This window comes from Sciurus vulgaris, assembly GCF_902686455.1.
Source record: "Sciurus vulgaris genome assembly, chromosome: X".
Lineage (NCBI taxonomy): Eukaryota > Metazoa > Chordata > Mammalia > Rodentia > Sciuridae > Sciurus > Sciurus vulgaris.
This window is the reverse complement of record NC_136471.1, coordinates 89,291-109,915: the sequence shown is the minus strand read 5'-3', so window position 1 is coordinate 109,915 and position 20,625 is coordinate 89,291. Positions and strand designations below refer to the sequence as shown.

At 41.0% G+C, this 20,625-nt stretch overlaps 1 long non-coding RNA gene across 1 annotated transcript; it reads right to left on the bottom strand.

Moving 5' to 3' along the window:
* Positions 1 to 7,672: 7,672 nt before the first annotated feature.
* On the bottom strand, positions 7,673 to 20,008 carry LOC306651770. The gene is made up of 2 exons (XR_013761201.1): positions 19,945 to 20,008; positions 7,673 to 8,873 (listed from the first exon to the last, which is right to left on the bottom strand). It is a non-coding gene; the product is annotated as an uncharacterized lncRNA (long non-coding RNA).
* Between the last annotated feature and the right edge of the window lie 617 nt (positions 20,009 to 20,625).

The window sequence follows — 20,625 nt, the reverse complement described above, 5'->3', positions numbered from 1 at the left end:
AAAGGCAGTGAATACATAGAAATGATATTACAATGCCAGCAAGGGAAAGGCCAAATAATGCAATATTTACAGGATCAAATAAGGAGGTGATTTTGTTCCATAATTGTGTGAAGAAAGAAGCATTTAGTACAAGTTGGGCTCGGGTTTCATTGATTGACATGATGGTAGGACCTAGTTTGAGCGTTAAAATTTGAAACTGGGCGTTCCAAGGACCCCTTAAATATGTACTGAATTCTTGCCTCCACTTAGTCACATTGTCAAGTGTTGCCATAGTTTCACAACATAGAGTAATGTGGGATTACATTGCAGACACATTGTCATTTGCATAATATTTATTCTTTCATTTGTGAGATCCATTTGTTGCTGCAAATTTAGGACACCCCTTGTATTAGTGTATTTGCGGCATTAGCACCAGTCTGTACCAAGGCTATCGTGGCAGCAGTTGAAGCAGCTAGAGCAGCAATGCTGATACCTGCAAGCAATGTAGTAAGTCCAAAATCTCCTTTAGCACGTATTAACTGTACATCTTTAGTAAGAACTATTGGTTGAATAATATGAGTATCATTTGATATAGCCCAAATGTAAGAAGGTACTCTAGCTAACAATGCAGTTGAAAATCCAGGAGACCAACAATTGGTCAGGAAGCACTGTATAGAATTATCACAATATACAGACATATTGCTGGTTTGATTAGAAACAATGAAATAAAATGGATGCTGAACACAGAGAGGCACATTAAACATTTGTGAAGATATTCCATTAAAACGAGTCCCATTGAGGAAGAGCATAGCTCCTATATCTAAACATCTTTGCTGATTGCATAGCAATTGAGTACCTAACAGTGAGGCACTTCCAGAAGAATTATAATACATTTTCTGTGAGCTTGGAATAGGTTTTGAGGCATTTATTACTAAAGGTCTGGCAAAAGATGAAAGCTGCTGGGTAACTCTAAAGGGAGTGTGACTTTGCACACACTGGCGGGAATGGATGTCTGCCAATGGCATAATTTTGTTTACATTTTTAGTGATATTGGCAGGAATCCATGGGCAGACAGGAAAACCGGGGAAAGCATCTGTAGAACTATTCTTAGCTACAGAAGTTAATTTAACCGGCCTAAGACCTGTGATGTTTCCTATAGTATGATCTAGGAGAGTATCAGGGGATTAGCAGATCACTTGATCACATAATGAGAGCTCAGAAGTGGAGGAACAATTGGACAACTTCGTGAATAGCCAACTACCAGTAGTGTTAACAGTAGTATTAAATCGAGCTCGACAAGGAGGTGCTGAAGTGGCAGGAATGCCTATGGAAGCATTAGAAGCTAAGACAGAGGCAGGACTTCTGCATCTAAGCCTAATGGCAGCATCATGGATGGATTGGGGATCCCAATAACTGTTGCACCAGTGTGTTGAGAGTTGGCAGTGATAATAGCACACATTAGTAAAAACAAAGTGCATGGGGACGTATCACCTTCAGGAGCCATTTGTTGAGCCTCCTGAGCTACCCTTTTTAATCCCCCCAAGTTACTGGAGGTACATGGTGACCTCTTTTCTTTCTTCATTTTTCTTGTGTGTTTGACGATTGTCCTTGTCTGGCTGAGGAGCCCTCTGTGTCCTCAAGGCGGAGCCTCTTCAGTTCCTCTGTTGGGGTTTGTGAACGTCTTTTCTTGTTGCCCTCCATGCGACGTAGCGGGCTTGACTGATCTGGCTGGTATCCAAATTGGCGTGGATTCACCTTCTGGGAAAACACAAGCAAAACCTCACCCCTGAGTTAGTAAAGGGTGTGGTCCACGAAGGCAATTTGATAGGGGGTCCTTCCAATACACCAATGGCAGAGGAGTGTTCCCGGGAAAGGAACCCCAATGCTTCATGGCTGGTGAAATAATGTGGTCATCCAAGGTTAGGAAGTTCAGAGTGAACAGAATGTGATTGAGTGTGTATGATGGGGGCATATGTGTTCCCTCTTTCCCCCCTTTTTCTTTTTGTAGCTGAGTTTTTATAGTATGGTGTGTTCTTTCTACAATTCCTTGTCCTTGTGGATTGTATGGGATTCTTGTAATTACCTTGATATTCCAAGTAGATGCCCAACTTTGAATTTGTTTGAGGTATATGCAGGTCCATTGTCTGTTTTGATGGCCCAAGGCACACCCATAAATAGTATGGCACCCATGCATGCTTGAACAACATGTTTTGCAGTTTCACCAGTTAATGGAGTGGCATATGTGAATTTGGAATACGTATGTACGATGACGTGTACACACTTAAGCTTCCCAAATGATGGTATGTGAGTGACGTCCATTTGCCATAACTTATTAGGTGAGAGGCCCCTAGGATTTACACCTTGTGGCTGTAATGGTCCCAAAGGCAACAGAAGGGCGCATTTACTGCATGCTTGTGTGAGATGCCTGCATTGTTGGATAGTCAATTGGGGATACAAAGTTTTTATGGACTTACTGGAAAAATGGAACTGGCATGTAACTCATGTGCTTGCTGTAAGGCTTCTTGTTGTGTTAACATTATGTATCTATCAATTTCATCATTACCTTTAGAGATAGGTCCTGGCAAATAGGAGTGTGCTCTCACATGTTGTATATACATACCAAGGAAATTGCCTGTGTTCCAAGATGAACTTTAATTCCTGTAAATAAGGATCTATTACCTTGTCTTGAACACGAAATGATGAGTGAGCTATGCCCTTACTTACTTGTACAACATAAATGCTATCTGAGAACACATTTAGAGGCTCCTTTTGAAATTGCTCTAAGGCTAAAGAAAGTGCTCTTAGTTCTCCTTGTTAAACCGAGCCTCCATGGGGGGCTCTGTGCCTTTTAGGTGAGGAAGGTCCATGATAAATGAATCCACAATTGTATTTATTAGCATCTGTAAAAAGGGTTGCAGCCCCTGGAATAGGTTTACCAGTGGGCCAACAAAAGGGAGTGGGTTTCAATTATTGTAATGTTTTTAATCCCTGTATAAGTCTGTCAGGAGGATAATGTGAATCGATAATGCCTGGGAATCCACTAATTAGAGTCTGGAAAAGTGGTTCAGTTATAATAAGATGATCTATCATATGTTTTTCTAATGCCATGATAAGGATATCAGGGTCCTTATTAAAGAACTTTTTAGTTACATTTCGTAATTGTAGACCCAGAAGCCCCAAAAGCTGTATAAAAGGTGTAATTTTGTGTGTTTTGCTGTAAGCTAAATGCACCCAATATATTGGACCTTGTTTATAAAGCACCCCTATTGGTAACCCAGGCATGGCTATGCAAATGGCTTGTATGGGGAGACTTGGATCATATCTGATTAACTGAGCTTGCTTTAAAACATCATTTATTTTGCTAATAACTTCTTTAGCTTGGGTTGTTAGATGTCTCTTTGAAGTCGGATTGGCATTCCCCTTTAATAAGCTAAATAATGGTGCCAACTGAGCAGTGGAAACAGGAATACAACTCCTTAACCAATTGATTTGGCCACACAATTGTTGCAGTTCAGCTAATGAATAACTGTTCTGTACTAACAGTTGTGGTCTTGCTGGAGAAATAGAGTTCCATAATTTAAACCCTAAAAATGTAAATGGGGCTACCTTTTGAATTTTTTCTTCTGCAACTTTAAGACCCAGTATTTCTAAATTTATGAAAAGTTGTTGAAGGCACTTATTTAAGCAGTCTTGTTCCTGATGTGCTAATAAGATATCATCCATGTAATGTATAATAAGGCATTTTTCTTGTAGGGGCCTTGTGGCATGACTAACATAATGCTGACAAATGGTTGGACTATTTTTCATTCCTTGAGGTAATACTTTCCAATGATACCTTTGCATAGGGAGCTGATGATTGGGCTCGTACACTGAGAAGGCAAAGTAAGGCCTATCTTTTTCATGAAGAGGAATGGAGAAAAAACAGTCCCTAATATCAAGTATAATTATGTGAAAAGTAAAGGGAATGGCAGCTGGGTGTGGTAAACCAGGCTGTAAAGTCCCCATTTTTTTCATGTGAGCATTCACAGCACTTAGATCATGTAATAGTCTTCATTTTGATTTATCCCTTTTTTTGTATGACAAAAATTGGTGCATTATGTGGACTTGTAGGTGGCCCAATGTGACCCTTGTCTAGTTGTTCTTGTACTATGAACTTTAGGTGTTTCAGTTTTTCATTTGGTATAGGCCACTGTTCCACCCAAATGGGATCTTGAGTGTCCCACTGCAATGGAATAGATTCAGGTTTTTGTACTAATGGAACAGTGGCCCTTAGAATTGGGGGGGCCGATTACTGCACCGTTTTATCTTGCACAACAATATCTTGGTAAAATTCTCTATCATCAGTGGTTAGCACAGCATCCATGTCCTGCAGAATATCCCTGCCCCACAAGTTCATCGGCAATCCTTCTGCCAACAAGGGCTTAATGGCTCCCATTTTCCCATCGGGATCTTTCCAAATGACAGGGTGAATTACTTCCCTGGTAGGTGGTAGTCCTCCTACTCCTTGAATATTGGGACCAATTTTAGTTTTCCATTTCATTTTTTCTGCTTCTTCCATCCTGATAATAGTAACATCAGCTCCTGTATCAATAACACCCTTGAAAGGAACTCCATCTAACTGGAGCCATCCGATCCATTACATGGATGATATCCTATTAGCACATCAGGAACAAGACTGCTTAAATAAGTGCCTTCAACAACTTTTAAGAAATTTAGAAATATTGGGTCTTAAAGTTGCAGAAGAAAAAATTCAAAAGGTAGCCCCATTTACATTAACCATTCGAGCTTTGGCCTCAAATATTGGAATAGTCCACGTTATTTTGGGATGTCCTCTTATTTGCGGGGCTGAGGACTGCCCTGTGCCCCGTTTAAAGGCTTTTTATCAACATTCTCTTTAGAATGACAATCACGTGCCCAGTGGAACCCCTTTTTGCATATAGGGCATTTAGAGGGTGGTAATTTTGGTTTTGCTCTAATCTGTGTACTCCCCAGCCTACTAGGGCACTCTTTCTGCTAATGGCCTAATCCCCCACATGACCAACAAGTTTGATTTTTAGTCCCCTTGTTGCCCTCGGCTTCCTTCAACTTCATGCATACAGAAAAAGCTTCAGCTAAAGCAGCAGCGTGGGCTGATGCAGTACCTAGGTCCTTGGTTGCTATAATCCAGTCATCAATAGAGCCACCCTTAAAGGGAGTAATAGCCCTCCTAGCTTCTGAGGTGGCTCCTTCCCATAATATCTCCTTCAGGAGAGCTTCTGCTGCCTCTGCATGTTGAATCTTTTGAGTTATTGCCTCAGAGGCACGCGCAACAAAATCTGAGAAAGGTTCAGTAGGCTTTTGTACTAACTTTTAATGACTTAGTTCCTCCTTTGCTAGGAATTTGTCTTAAGGCTTGCAGGGCACATAAGCGCACTTGATCGAAATACTGAGGTGGGCCTTGTGCCTGAACAGCTGGTGAAGCATAGACTCCTTCTCCCTGTAAACATTCAGTATTTAACTGTATTCCTGCCTGTTGCTCACATTGATCATAGAACCCTGTTCTCCATAGAAGGTACTCACCAGAGCCTAATATCATACGACACAAATTTTTTCAATCCTTGGGAGTGTTAAGATCTAGACTAAAATTCTCTATTAACTGTGTAGCATAAGGGGAATGAAGACCATCTTCTTGAACTACTTTCCTAATAGTAGTAACTGTCTTTTGTTCATGAGGATACCAATTCAAAGGTCGTTGGGCTGTTCTATTGACATTTGCTGGAAAAGCTTGTAAAGGAGTTCCCCAATTACGATCCCTAGTTTGACACAAATCATTAAAATGTGGTCCCCAAGGGCTATTATCTGAATGTGCTGGAGAAGCAGAAGCAGATTCTTCAGCTACCCACGGTGGTTCCCTAGTGTCATTTGATGGTGATGTAGCACTCTGGCCACGAGATGGCAGTACAGGATAAAGCTGATTAGGCTGTGGCTGTGGATGATCCTCATCCTCCTTATCTCTAAATTCCTGTGGTTTTTCTAGCTCCTGTTTTTCCCTGTTTTCTACTGTTGCCTGGTGACTGGCATTTATAGTTTTGTCTTCCTTTTCATTGTTCCCACGCTCTACTTGAGCAGCCAGAATATCTTGTAAGTCTAAGTGCTTTTCCTCAGGGATCCCCCTAAGGCAGCTAGAAGAGCAGTAACAATTGGATAAAAAGTGAGAGGGTTTTACCCTCCTGTATTTCTTTTCTATGGGCTAAATGTATAACCCTCTCCCATGACTCAGGATCCCAAATTTTGTCTAATGCCACCCATGGGGCACAATCTACAACATTGTCCCATACATTTACAGCCTCCTTCTCTGAGACTTTTACTCGCCTACTCCTTAAAAGCACTTGTAAAGCTCGTGCCTGGGGAACTCTAACCAAAGGTGGTAGATTCCCCATAAGGAGGTCACTCACCCAGCAGCTCTGTGGGCTTTGTTTTCATCTGAAGCCCCACATTGGGCACCAAAATGTTGTCAGATGTGGGTTGGCCTCTTGGGAAGGGAGTGAGTGCGATGGTGCCCCTTTGCCCAGACACCGGGAGCCAGGTTCTGTGATGCAGACTCAATTTATTCAGGAAGTGCAATAGTTTATATATGGAGTGAGGACCAACTGTCTTAATGAGATAGCCAGGCCACTGCTCAGGTTACATGTTTATAATACTGTACTACAGGGAAGAGCAGACTTCTACTGGGGACCAGGAAGGCCCAGGAGGCACTGGGTCATCACAGAGTGTTCTCATGTAACAGGAAGAGAGCCCAGTGTTCTGTGCTCAAGCCCAGTCTATACCCTGGATCCATGCCTGGTACACCCCAGGATTCTCCTCATCAAGGAACACCCAGTCTTCAGAAATGCAGGTGACTGGCAAAGTGGGCTTCTGTTGACCTCAGCTCCCTGCTGAAACGTCTCCTTGAAGAAGACTTGGAGGGCAATCCAAGATGGCAGACTAGAGGATGACTGCATCTCCTGTCACTCCAGAACCCAGGATTCAACAAGGGGAGGCATTGAGAGTGTTAGGCGATAAAAGCGCAGTTATGGTTCGTCGCTAGCTCCCAGAAACACTCCACAGATACAGGTGTCACACAAGGAACCTTTATTTTGTGCAGACGATAACACCTGCACGGGGGAAGGGGAAGAAAGAAAAAGAGAAAGATGGCTCAAGGTTTCTCTCAGACATAGGAATTTCGCAGGCTGAGAAGAACCAATCGTGGAGGAGAATTCTTACAGACTGACTGATGGACCAATGACATATTAGGACGTAACGTGGGAGGCAGGAGGATTACGGCAACATAAGCCAGAAATTCCTGTAACGTGAGAGGCGGGGAGAACGCAGATTGACAGGTGGTGGGGAGGCCGGGAATTCCTGTAACCAGAGAGGCAGGGAGAACGCAGATTGACAGGTCATTAGGAGGTGGGAAATTCCTGTCACGGGAGAGAAAGGTGGCTTTATATCTTACATTCTCCCATTTCATTTTATATAAAAAATAAAAAAATCTTGCTCTCCAGTTCTTTTTGAAGCCTTCTCTCTCCTTCCTGCCTAGGTGACTGGGGTTGGTTTTGCAGGTGAGATGTAAAATTTCATTCTCCTCCCCGGCTTCCAAAGGCAGATGATTTTCATGGACTTCATTTTCTCGATTTGATTGATCCCCTATTTCTACACTAACTGCCTGTCCACAATTCTGACTTCATTTACCCCTCTAATACTAGGAACTCCTTCTCTGCTGTAGGGAAAATGGCCGATGACCGATCTGACTTCTTCGAGCTGGAAGTGGGCAGCGTGAGGCAAGCAGTTTGGAGTTCCCTTTTAGAAATCGGGTCAATTGAGGGGTTCATGGGAGAAGTCCTGTTGCGGGGAGAGCAGGCTGTAAAGGCATCTGGGGATGGGTGCTTCTATGGGAGAAGTACAAAAAGACATGAGTACTGAAATGAGATTGATACAATATAAATGTTGCAGGATCTGGAACATGCCAATGAATATCATAAAGATGACAGAAGTCAATAATTCCTCACCAGGGGGTGGAAGAACTGAGAAGTTGTTCCCATGACAAGGCCTAGCAAAGGCTGGAGAGGACAGGCCTTTATTTGGGAGCTTTAACATTGTCTAGGTTATCAGGAATGTGAACACAACATTTAGTAGAGATCTCTATACTTCTGTTGTTAGCAAACATAGATTAAGCCTACCTGTGTCTGTAGGCCTTAAACTGACTAAAAACTTCTGACTGGCAGTTTCTCTTGATAGTTACTATTATTTTTAAATGCCCAAGAATGGCTATACTTTGGTTTTAACTGATTTGCTAGGTGTTTAAGATCAAGCTGGTCAAAGTGACCTGTTCCTGTCTGTTAAAGAGTCAGCTGAGTTTCCACAGGGGTCACTCATAGAGAACTTAGGAGCAGCTTCTTAGCTCCATTAGTGCCATTTGGTTAGGCAGGTTCTTCTCGATGACGTGGCTTTCCTTGAAAGCATTAGGGATGTCTCCCTTTTTCCATGACCCTCCTCTGCAGCAGGTGCACTGAGTAGCTTTTCCTCTAGCAGCCTCATCAATCTCCTTGGTCAGGAGGTTGTGTGACCCAGAGTTGCAAAGCTCCTTGGAGAAGTCCTCTTGTTCCCTGGGTTCAGGCTGACTTTGAGGGCAAGACCCAAATATGGACTTTTCTTCACCTCTCTATTTAAAATCTCTATTTCTAAGTTTGATCTTAACCATCAAGCAAGTCAGTCTCACCAGTCATAAAGTAAGAGTACTGGGCTTTGGCTTTAATGTCTATAACTTTACAGTTATTTACCCACTTTTATCTAATTGGGGTTTACATTATCTGTTCTATAGGTGATGGCTTACTATTCCAAGTTAATTTATGGCGTTCACTCTTGAAGCAGTACTTCTGCAAAATATTGATCAGCAACAATTAAAGTTTATAAGGAAAATACAAAATGGAGTCATCAACAGTAAAACATTCAGTTTGTGCAATAGCTATTTTGAATTTTGGCTGAGCTCCCATTTGAGATCACAGTAATCTTTACAACAAACATTAAACTTTTGAACACAACTTTAAATGAGTTAAAGTCAGGCTTACTTTGGAGCCATTGTAATGTGTAGCAGGGTGGTGAGGCAGAGCCTTATCTCAGGTAACGTGGGGCTTTTCAGTGAGGGGCAAGGGAGTATATAAACACAGATTTTGAAGATTAAGCTGAGATCAGAGCTCTGTTCTCTGATGGAAATGTGGATCTAAAGAGTTATGTTAGCAATCCTAGCAATCTTTATATGTGTGCAATGTTAGGTTGTATATACCCTATTGATGACAGGTAATAGAACATTAAATGACAGGTTTACCATTACACACAAGTTTAATTTGGAGAACAGCAGCTTGATAAATTTTCTGCTTTAAAGGCTTGTATACCTGGAAAATATGAACACATTTAATATACAAAGAACAATGTTTTTAAGTATGTTACTCCATGGAATAGCTTTATAAATTAATCAGAAGTCTCTAACAAACACATTTGAGTAATCCCATACATGTTGCTTATTGTAGAAAAACCAAGACATCAGACAAGTGTGCCAATAGTATTTGTCGTCTCTTTCCTGTTGAAGAAAAGTCCTAGAAAAATTAATGTTAGACATTTTATAAACATTAATATTTTATTAGTTTGACCACTTAGAGACTTGTGAGTTAATTTTAAGGACATTTTACTTTTATTAGTTTACCCAATTTAAATTGAACCTCTTGAGCCTCGAGGAGCAGGCCCCCCAGTGAGAGCCTTTCTGCACAGAAGCAGCACGGCCAGCTCCGGCCCGCCCCGCTGGCAGCTCCGGCCGGCCCACAGGTTGCTTCAGAGACCAGCACAGGGCGCCAGGGACTTCCCCAAGGAGACCAGCACCCTCCGGCGGGAAGCGCCTTTCTAGGCTAGCTTCTCGGGGCAGACCGCCCAGTGAGAGCCTTTCTACACAGAGCCAGCCACAAGCCCCCAAGCCAGCGGAGACCTCCGACCCACAAGCAGCTTCTGGGACCAGGGCTGGGCAGCCAGAGACCTCTCCAGGCAGCCTTGCCCCCCTCCAGCTGCAGGCTTTTTCCACAGGACGATCCAAGATGGCAGACTAGGGGTGACTACATCTCCAGTCACTCCAGAACCCAGGATTCAAGAAGGGGAGGCATTGAGAGACTCAGACTAAAATAGAACCACGGGGTGAGTCACCCCACTCAGTGAAGCTCAGCTGGGTGGCAGGCCTGGATTTGGGCGGCTTATTAGAGTAGGACAGGGCAGATAGAGTTTCCCCCAGGCAGCTCTGAGCACTCTGGTGGTGGGCTCCTCCCACAGGGCCCGATTCTCCAGCCTCATGGAGCAGGCCCCCCAGTGAGAGCCTTTATGGGCCTGCTCCACTGCCAGCTCTGGCCTGCCCCGCAGGTTGCTTCAGAGACCAGCACAGGGCAGCCAGGGACTTCCCCAAGCAGCCCAGCCCCCTGCGGCGGGAAGCATCTTTCTAGACTAGCTTCTCGGGGTACACCGCCCAGTGAGAACCTGTCTACACAGAGCCAGCTACGAGTCGCCAAGCCAGTGGAGACCTCCGACCTGCAAGCACACTCTGGGACCAGGGCTGGGCAGCAAGAGACCTCTCCAGGTCTCTCTACCTGGAACCAGTAGCGGGCTAGGGGCAGCGTTCATCGGAAGCACTACATTATCAAGTTAATCCAAGACTTCAGGCTACTGAAGGCTGGTAGGTGATACACTGGAAATCTACAGGGACACTATAAGCCAATAGAGGAAATCTACAATATCACAGAGTCCCACTGACATCTGACCAATAAGAGAAAACAAGGGAAGAAAGTGTCCAAAACAAACCTAGATACTATATCAATAAAACACAATGACAGCACAGCAGAAGAAATGTCAGAAATGTTCAGAATGTACATAATTAAAACAATCAGGGAAGCAAATGAGGAGATGAAAGAACAAATGCAGGCATTATATGATAGCACCAATCAACAGTTAAAAGAACAAATACGGGAAGCCAAAGAGCATTTCAATAAAGAGTTAGAGATACTGAAAAAAAAAAAAACAAAAAATAACAGAAATCCTTGAAATGAAGGAAACAATAAACCAAGTTAAAAACTCCATAGAAAGCAAAACCAATAGGATAGATCAACTGGAAGACAGAACCTCAGATATTGAAGACAAAATATTTAATCTTGAAACCAAGGTTGACCAAACAGAAAAGATGGTAAGAAATCATGAACAGAATCTACAAGAATTATGGGATATCATGAAGAGGACAAATTTAAGAATTATTGGGATTGAGGAAGGCTTAGAGAAACAAACCAAAGGAATGAACAATCTATTCAATGAAATAATATCAGAAAATTTCCCAAATCTGAAGAATGAAATGGAAATCCAAGTACAAGAAGCTTATACGACTCCAAATACACAAAATTACAACAGACCCACACCAAGGCACATTATTATGAAAATACCTAACATACAAAATAAAGACAGAATTTTAAAGGCCCCGAGAGAAAAGAATCAAATTACATTCAGGGGGAAACCAATAAGAATATCAGCAGATTTTTCAATGCAGACCCTAAAAGCTAAAAGGGCCTGGAACAACATTTACCAAGCCCTGAAAGAATATGGATGCCAACCAAGAATCTTATGCCCAGCAAAACTTACTTTCAGATTTGACGATGAGATAAGATCCTTCCATGATAAACAAAAGCTAAAGGAATTAACAAAAAGAAAGCCAGCATTAAAGAACATTCTCAGCAAAATATTTTATGAGGAAGAGATGAAAAACAACGATGCAAATCAGCAACAGGAGGAACTAGCCTAAAGGAATAGCCAAATAAAGGAGAAACCAAATCATGTCAAAAAACAAAAATGAGTCAAATAACTGGGAATACAAATCATATCACAATAATAACCCTGAATGTTAATGGCCTGAACTCATTAATCAAAAGACGTAGACTGGCAGATTGGATTAAAAGGAAAAATCCAACAATATGCTGCCTGCAAGAGACTCATCTCATAGAAAGAGATACCTATAGACTAAAGGTGAAAGGATGGGGAAAAACATACCATGCACACGGACACAGCAAAAAAGCTGGAGTATCCATCCTCATTTCAGATAATGTGGACTTCAAGCCAAAACTACACAGAAGGGATAAAAAAGGACATTACATATTGCATAAGGGAAGCATAAATCAGCAAGACATAACAATCATAAATATCTATGCCCCGAACATTGGCTCATCCATGTACGTCAAACAAATCCTTCTCAATTCCAGAAATCAAATAGACCACAACACAATAATACTAGGCGATTTTAACACACCTCTCTCACCGCTGGATAGATCTTCCAAACAAAAATTGAATAAAGAAACCATAGATCTCAATAACACAATCAACAATTTAGACTTAACTGACTTATATAGAATATACCATCCAACCAAGAACAAATACACTTTCTTCTCAGCAGCACATGGATCCTTCTCTAAAATAGACCATGTTTTATGCCACAAAGCTACTGTTAGCAAATATAAGAAGATAGAGATACTACCTTGTACTCTATCAGATCATAATGGACTGAAAATAGAAATAAATGACAGAATAAAAAACAGAAACTTCTCCAACACCTGGAGGATAAATAATACACTATTATCTGATGAATGGATAACAGAAGACATCAGGAGGGAAATTAAAAAATTCTTAGAAGTAAATGAGAACAAAGACACATCATATCAAAATCTCTGGGACACTATGAAAGCAGTACTTAGAGGGAAATTTATTTCATGGGGCGCATTCAACAAAAGAAGTAGAAATCAACAAATAAATGACTTAACATTACAGCTCAAAGCCCTAGAAAAAGAAGAGCAGACCAACACCAAAAGTAGTAGAAGACAGGAAATAGTTAAAATCACAGCCGAAATCAACGAAATTGAAACAAAAGAAACAATCGGAAAATTTAACAAAATAAATAGTTGGTTCTTTGAAAAAATAAACAAAATTGATAAACCCTTAGCCACACTAACAAAGAGAAAGAGGGAGAAAACTCAAATTACTAAAATTCAGAATGAACAAGGAAATATCACAACAGACACGAGTGAAATACAAAACATAATTAGAAGCTATTTTGAAAATCTATACTCCAACAAAACAGAAAAACTCGAAGACATCAACAAGTTTCTAGAGACATATGAATTACCTAAACTGAACGAGGAGGACATACACAACTTAAATAAATCAATTTCAAGCAATGAACTAGAAGAGATCATCAAAAGCCTACCAACAAAGAAAAGTCCGGGACCAGATGGGTTCTCAGCCGAGTTCTACAAAACCTTTAAAGAAGAGCTCATTCCAATACTTCTCAAAGTATTCCATAAAACAGAAGAGGAGGGAACCCTCCCAAACTCATTCTATGAAGCCAATATCACACTGATACCTAAACCAGACAGAGACACATCAAGGAAAGAAAATTTTAGACCAATATCCTTAATGAACATCGACGCAAAAATTCTCAACAAAATTTTAGCAAATTGCATACCAAAACATATTAAAAAGATAGTGCACCATGATCAAGTGGGTTTCATCCCAGGGATGCAAGGTTGGTTCAACATCCGGAAATCAATAAACTTAATTCACCGTATTAATAGACTTAAAGTCAAGAATCACATGATTATTTCAATAGCTGCAGAAAAAGCATTTGATAAAATACAGCACCTCTTCATGCTCAAAACACTAGAAAAAATAGGGATAGTGGGAACATTCCTTAACATTGTAAAGGCCATTTATGCTAAGCCCATGGCTAATATCATTCTAAATGGTGAAAAACTGAAAGCATTCCCCCTAAAAACTGGAACAAGGCAGGGATGCCCTCTTTCACCACTTCTATTCAATATCGTCCTTGAAACTCTAGCCAGAGCAATTAGACAAACCAAAGAAATTAAAGGGATACAAATTGGAAAAGAAGAACTCAAACTATCCCTGTTCGCTGATGACATGATGATATATTTAGAGGAACCTGGAAATTCCACCAGATAACTCTTAGAACTCATAAGTGAATTCAGTAAAGTACCAGTATACAAGATCAATGCTCATAAATCCAATGCATTTTTATACATAAGTGATAAATCTTCAGAAAGAGAAATTAGGAAAACTACCCCATTCACAATAGCCTTGAAAAAAATAAAATACTTGGGAATCAATCTCACAAAAGAGGTGAAAGACCTCTACAATGAGAACTACAGAACACTAAAGAAAGATATTAAAGAAAACCTTAGAAGATGGATAGATCTCCCATGTTCATGGATAGGAAGAATTAATATTGTCAAAATGGCCATACTACCTAAAGTGCTATACAGATTCAATGCAATTCCAATTAAAATCCCAATGACGTACCTTACAGAAATAGAGCAAGCAATTATGAAATTCATCTTGAAGAATAAGAAACCCAGAATAGCTAAAGCAATTCTTAGCAGGAAGAGTGAAACAGGGGGTATTGCAATACCAGATCTTCAACTCTACTACAAAGCAATAGTAACAAAAATGGCATGGTATTGGTACCAAAATAGAAAGGTAGATCAATGGTACAGAATAGAAGACACGGACACAAACCCAAATAAATACAATTTTCTCATACTAGACAAAGGTGCCAAAAATATGCAATGGAGAAAAGAGCCTCTTCAACAAATGGTGCTGGGAGAATTGGAAATCCATATGCAACAGAATGAAATTAAACCCATATCTCTCACTATGCACGAAACTAAACTCAAAATGGATTAAGGACCTCGGAATCAGACCAGAGACCCTGCAGATTATAGAAGAAAAAGTAGGTCCAGATCTTCAACATGTCGGCTTACGACCACACTTTCTTAACAGGACTCCCATAGCACAAGAAATAAAACCAAGAATCAATAATTGGGATAGATTTAAACTAGAAAGCTTTCTCTCAGCAAAGGAAACTATCAGCAATGCGAAGAAAGAGCCTACAGAGTGGGAGAATATCTTTGCCAATCATACTTCAGATAGAGCACTAATCTCCAGAATCTATAAAGAACTCAAAATACTCTACTCCATGAATACAAATAATCCAGTCAACAAATGGGCTAAGGAAATGAATAGACACTACACAGAAGAAGATCTATAAGCAATCAACAAACGTATGGTAAAATGTTCAACATCTCTAGTAATAAGAGAAGTGCAAATCAAAACCACCCTAAGATTCCATCTCACCCCAATTAGAATGGCGATTATCAAGAATAGGAGCAACAACAGATGTTGGCGAGGATGTGGGGAAAAAGGTCCACTCATACATTGCTGGTGGGGCTGCAAATTAGTGCAGCCACTCTGGAAAGCAGTGTGGAAATTCCTTAGAAAGCTTGGAATGGAACCACCATTTGACCCAGCTATCCCACTCCTTGGCCTATACCCAAAGGACTTAAAATCAGCATACTACAGAGATAAAGCCACATAAATGTTCATAGCTGCTCAATTCACAATAGCCAGACAGTGGAACCAACCTGGATGTCCTTCAATTGATGAATGGATAAAGAAACTGTGGAATATATATACAATGGAATATTACTCAGCCATAAAGAATGATAAAATTATGGCATTTGCAGGCAAATGGATGAAATTGGAGAATATCATGCTAAGTGAGGTAAGCCAATCTCAAAAAGCCAAAGGACGAATGATATCGCTAATAAGTGGATGATGACACATAATGGGGTGAGGGAAGGGTTAGTGTGAGGGTTAGAGTTAGGGTTAGGGAGGGGGGCAAGTATGGAAGAAGGAAGGACTGTATAGAGGGAAAAGAGAGGTGGGAGGGGTGGGGTGAAGGGAAAAATAACAGAATGACTCAAACAACATTACTCTATGTAAATTTATGATTACACAAATGGTATGCCTTTACGCCATGTACAGAGAAACAACATGTATCCCATTTGTTTACAATAAAAAAAATAAATTAAATAAAAACATCGACGCAAAAATTTTCAACAAAATTTTAGCAAATAGCATACAAAAATATATTAAAAAGATAGTGCACCATGATCAAGTGGGTTTTATCACAGGGATGCAAGGTTGGCTCAACATCCGGAAATCAATAAATGTCATTCACCATATCAACAGACTAAAAGTTAAGAATCACATGATTATTTCAATAGATGCAGAAAAAGCATTCGATAAAATAAGGCATCCCTTCATGCTCAAAACACTAGAAAAAATTGGGGTAGTGGGATCATTCCTTAATATTGTGAAGGCCATCTACGCTAAGCCCATGGCCAATATCATTCTAAATGGTGAAAAACTGAAAGCATTCCCCCTAAAAACTGGAACAAGGCAGGGATGCCCTCTTTCACCACTTCTATTCAATATCGTCCTTTAAACTCTAGCCAGAGCAATTAGACAAACCAAAGAAATTAAAGGGATATGAATTGGAAAAGAAGAACTCAAACTATCCCTGTTTGCTGATGACATGATTATATATTTAGAGGAACCTGGAAATTCCACCAGAAAACTCTTAGAACTCATAAGTGAATTCAGTAAAGTAGCAGGTTACAAGATCAATGCTCATAAATCCAATGCATTTTTATACATAAGTGATGAATCTTCAGAAAGAGAAATTAGGAAAACTACCCCATTCACAATAGCATCAAAAATAAAATAAAATACTTGGGAATCAATCTCACAAAAGAGGTGAAAGACCTGTACAATGAGAACTATACAACACTAAAGAAAGAAATTAAAGAACACCTTAGAAGATGGAAAGATCTTCCATGTTCTTGGATAGGAAGATTTAATATTGTCAAAATGGCCATACTACCAAAAGTGCTATACAGATTCAATGCAATTCCAATTAAAATCCCAATGATGTACCTTACAGAAATAGAGCAAGCAATTATGAAATTCATCTGGAAGAATAAGAAACCCAGAATAGCTAAAGCAATCCTCAGTAGGAAGAGCGAAGCAGGGGGTATCGCAATAAAAAATCTTCAACTCTATTACAAAGCAATAGTAACAAAAATGGCATGGTATTGGTACCAAAATAGACTGGTAGATCAATGGGACAGAAAAGAGGACACGGACACAAACCCAAATAAATACAATTTTCTCATACTAGACAAAGGTGCCAAAAATATGCAATGGAGAAAAGATAGCCTCTTCAACAAATGGTACTGGGAAAACTGAAAAACCATATGCAACAGAATGAAATTAAACCCCTATCTCTCACCCTGCACAAAACTAAACTCAAAATGGATCAAGGACCTTGGAATCAGACCAGAGACCCTGCATCTTATAGAAGAAAAAGTAGGTCCAAACCTTCAACTTGTTGGCTTAGGATCAGACTTCCTTAACAGGAGTCCCGTAAAACAAGAAATAAAAGCAAGAATCAATAACTGGGATAGATTAAAAAAAAAAGAAAAAAGCTTTCTCTCAGCAAAGGAAACTATCAGCAATGTGAAGAGAGAGCCTACAGAATGGGAGAATATCGTTGCCACTCATACTTCAGATTGAGCACTAATATCCAGAATATATAAAGAACTCAAAAAACTCTACACCTAGAATACAAAGAATCCACTCAACAAATGGGTAAGGAAATGAACAGACACTTCACAGAAGAAGATGTACAAGCAGTCAACAGATATATGAAAAAATGTTCAACATCTCTAGTAATAAGAGAAATGCAAATCAAAACTACCCTAAGATTTCATCTCACCCCAATTAGAATGGAGATTATCAAGAACACAAGCAACAATAGGTATTGGTGAGGATGTGGGGAAAAAGGTCCACTCATACATTGCTGGTGGGGTTGCAAATTAGTGCGGCCGCTCTGGAAAGCAGTATGGAGATTCCTTAGAAAGCTTGGAATGGAACCACCATTTTACCCAGCTATCCCACTCCTTGGCCTATACCCAAAGGACTTAAAATCAGCATACTACAGAGATACAGCCAATTCAATGTTCATAGCTGCTCAATGCACCACAGCCAGAGTGTGGAACCAACCTAGATGTTCTTCAGTTGATGAATGGATAAAGCAACTGTGGCATATATATACAATGGAATATTACTCCGCCATGAAGAATGATAAAATTATGGCATTTGCAGGCAAATGGATGAAATTGGAGGATATCATGCTAAGTGAGATAAGCCAATCTGAAAAAACTAAAGGATGAATGATCTCAGTGATAAGCGGATGAGGACATATAATGGGGAGTAGGAGGGGTTAGCGTTAGGGCTAGGGTTAGGTTTAGGGTTAGGGATAAGGAGGGTGGTAAGAATGGAGGAAGGAAGGACTGTATAGAGGGAAAAGAGGGATGGGAAGGGAAAAAATAACAGAATGAATCAGACAACATTGCCCTATGTAAATTTATGATTTTTAATAAAAAAATGGAGAAAAATTTGAACCTCTTTAAATCATGTGATTTAAAAATATTTGGATCCATTTTTAAAATTTTAATTTTTATGTGTGCTTATATGTAACACAAAAGCAAAGGCCTTGTAATATTTATTTCCATTGCAATGTAATGGATGTTCAAAAATAACTCTAGAGTTGGATAAAAAGAACTGATAAATAATTATTAACCTAGGTCTGTAGGATTAAAATTGTGAGCTCAAAAGTACAGCATTTAAGAAATATAAAGTCCTGGAAGAAAAATGATAATAGTTATTAATTAAAGCAAAGAAAATGAGAAGGAGAGAAAAGTTGAAAGGGAGAAAAGTATTCTGAGTTGTAGCCCAGGAGAAATTTTAAATGGACACTTTTACACTTTTTTTTCCCTTAGGTTTGAAACTGGTTCCCTACTGCGCCTTTCTTCATTCACAAGTTAATGTAACCCTTGACTGAGATCTGAATCTGAAAGGGGCCAATATGTTCTAGCAGAAACTTGATGCTTAGGTCCTTTTAATTTCTTGATCCGGCAGGGAGAGCTGAGAGAGAAAGAAAAGATTTGAAAATAAGGAATCAGCCAAGAGAAGAGAACGTGTTTAGGTTTTACTCCCTCTGCTCCAGCCACCTCCCGTAATGGAGCTAGAATGTGTGTACGAGACCACGTGGTGGGGGGACTTGGTGGGCTGAATGGCGGAGAGGAAGGAGAAAGAGAATGAGGCAAAGGAGAGAGATGAACAGGAGCTCCTGCCGTAGGAGACATGTAAGGACATGACTCATCAGCTGGATTAAACTTAGAAGAGAAAGGATTAAAGGGGGAGGAGAAGCAGCAAGAAAGAGAGGAAAGACACGAAGGGGAAAGGTTCCTTTCCATTCACCAGGTGGCCCACATATGTACTTAATCATAACTAGTACAATTAGGCATATAATTTTACCTAGTATAAAGCTAGAATTTAGGGTGCCATAAATAGACCATTCTGACTTACTATCTGAAGGACAATTTAGCTCTGATTTAGGGAATAGGTGAAGGGGTTTGAGATGATTTAAACATCTCAGGGGCGAGTTTGCTGGGGTGGATGTCCTGAATCCCATGGTAAACTGAGACCCACCTGGTTAGTGATTTCAGTGTCCCGAGACCACGATGCCAGGCAACAAGAGGTTAAAACAAAGGCTGGTCATCACCAAGACCAATGTTTAACCGGACATAAGCCGAGAGAGTCTGAAGACCTGGCCAGGATTTCGAGCGAGACACAGCAGGAAATAAGAGAGAGAGCTTCAGACCCTGAGAAAAAATCTCAGCACCATAAAACCCAGGAGTCCACCCAGCAACTAGGATCAGCTCTGGAGACCATGGAGATACCCCCACACCTCGGCAGTCCGGTGGCGGGAACCGTGGGGCAGGTGGCAGAAGCCACAAGAGGGAAGCCGCAGGGCAGCGGGAGGAAGCTGTGGGGCGGGCAGCGAGAAAAAGCTGCAGGCGGGAAACCGCAGTGCGACGGGAGGGAGCGGAACCATGGCAGGAGCCGCGGGCTGCGGAGATGTGTTTAAGTGGTCAGGGCCTGCCTAAGGGAACTCACCAATTCTGGAGTCCGGTGTTGTATGCAGAAAACTGGGCATCCAGGTAAATGGAAGATGAGCCTGTATAAGGGGGCGCCAGGGCTTGCTATAGGATGGGATTCCGCCTGCTTGGTCAGCAGAAAAAAAACCCATCCCCGAGTCTTCGGCACCAGATGTTAGGCGATAAAAGCGCAGTTATGGTTCGTCGCTAGCTCCCAGAAACACTCCACAGATACAGGTGTCACACAAGGAACCTTTATTTTGCACAGACGATAACGTCTGCATGGGGGAAGGGGAAGACAGAAAAAGAGAAATATGGCACAAGGTTTCTCTCAGACATAGGAATTTAGCGGGCTGAGAGGAACCAATCGTGGAGGAGAATTCTTACAGACTGACTGATGGACCAATGACATATTAGGATGTAACGTGGGAGGCAGGAAGATTACGGCAACATAAGCCAGAAATTCCTGTACCGTGAAAGGCGGAGAGAACGCAGATTGACAGGTCGTTGGGAGGTGGGAAATTCCTGTCACGGGAGAGAAAGGTGGCTTTATATCTTACAGAGAGACTCACACTAACATAGAGCCACGGGGTAAGTCTCCCCCACTGGGTGAAGCTCGGCCCAGGCAGCAGGCCTGGACAGGGGTGGCTTCTCAGAGCAGAGCAGGGAAGGTGGAGTCTTCCCCAGGCAACCCTGCTCC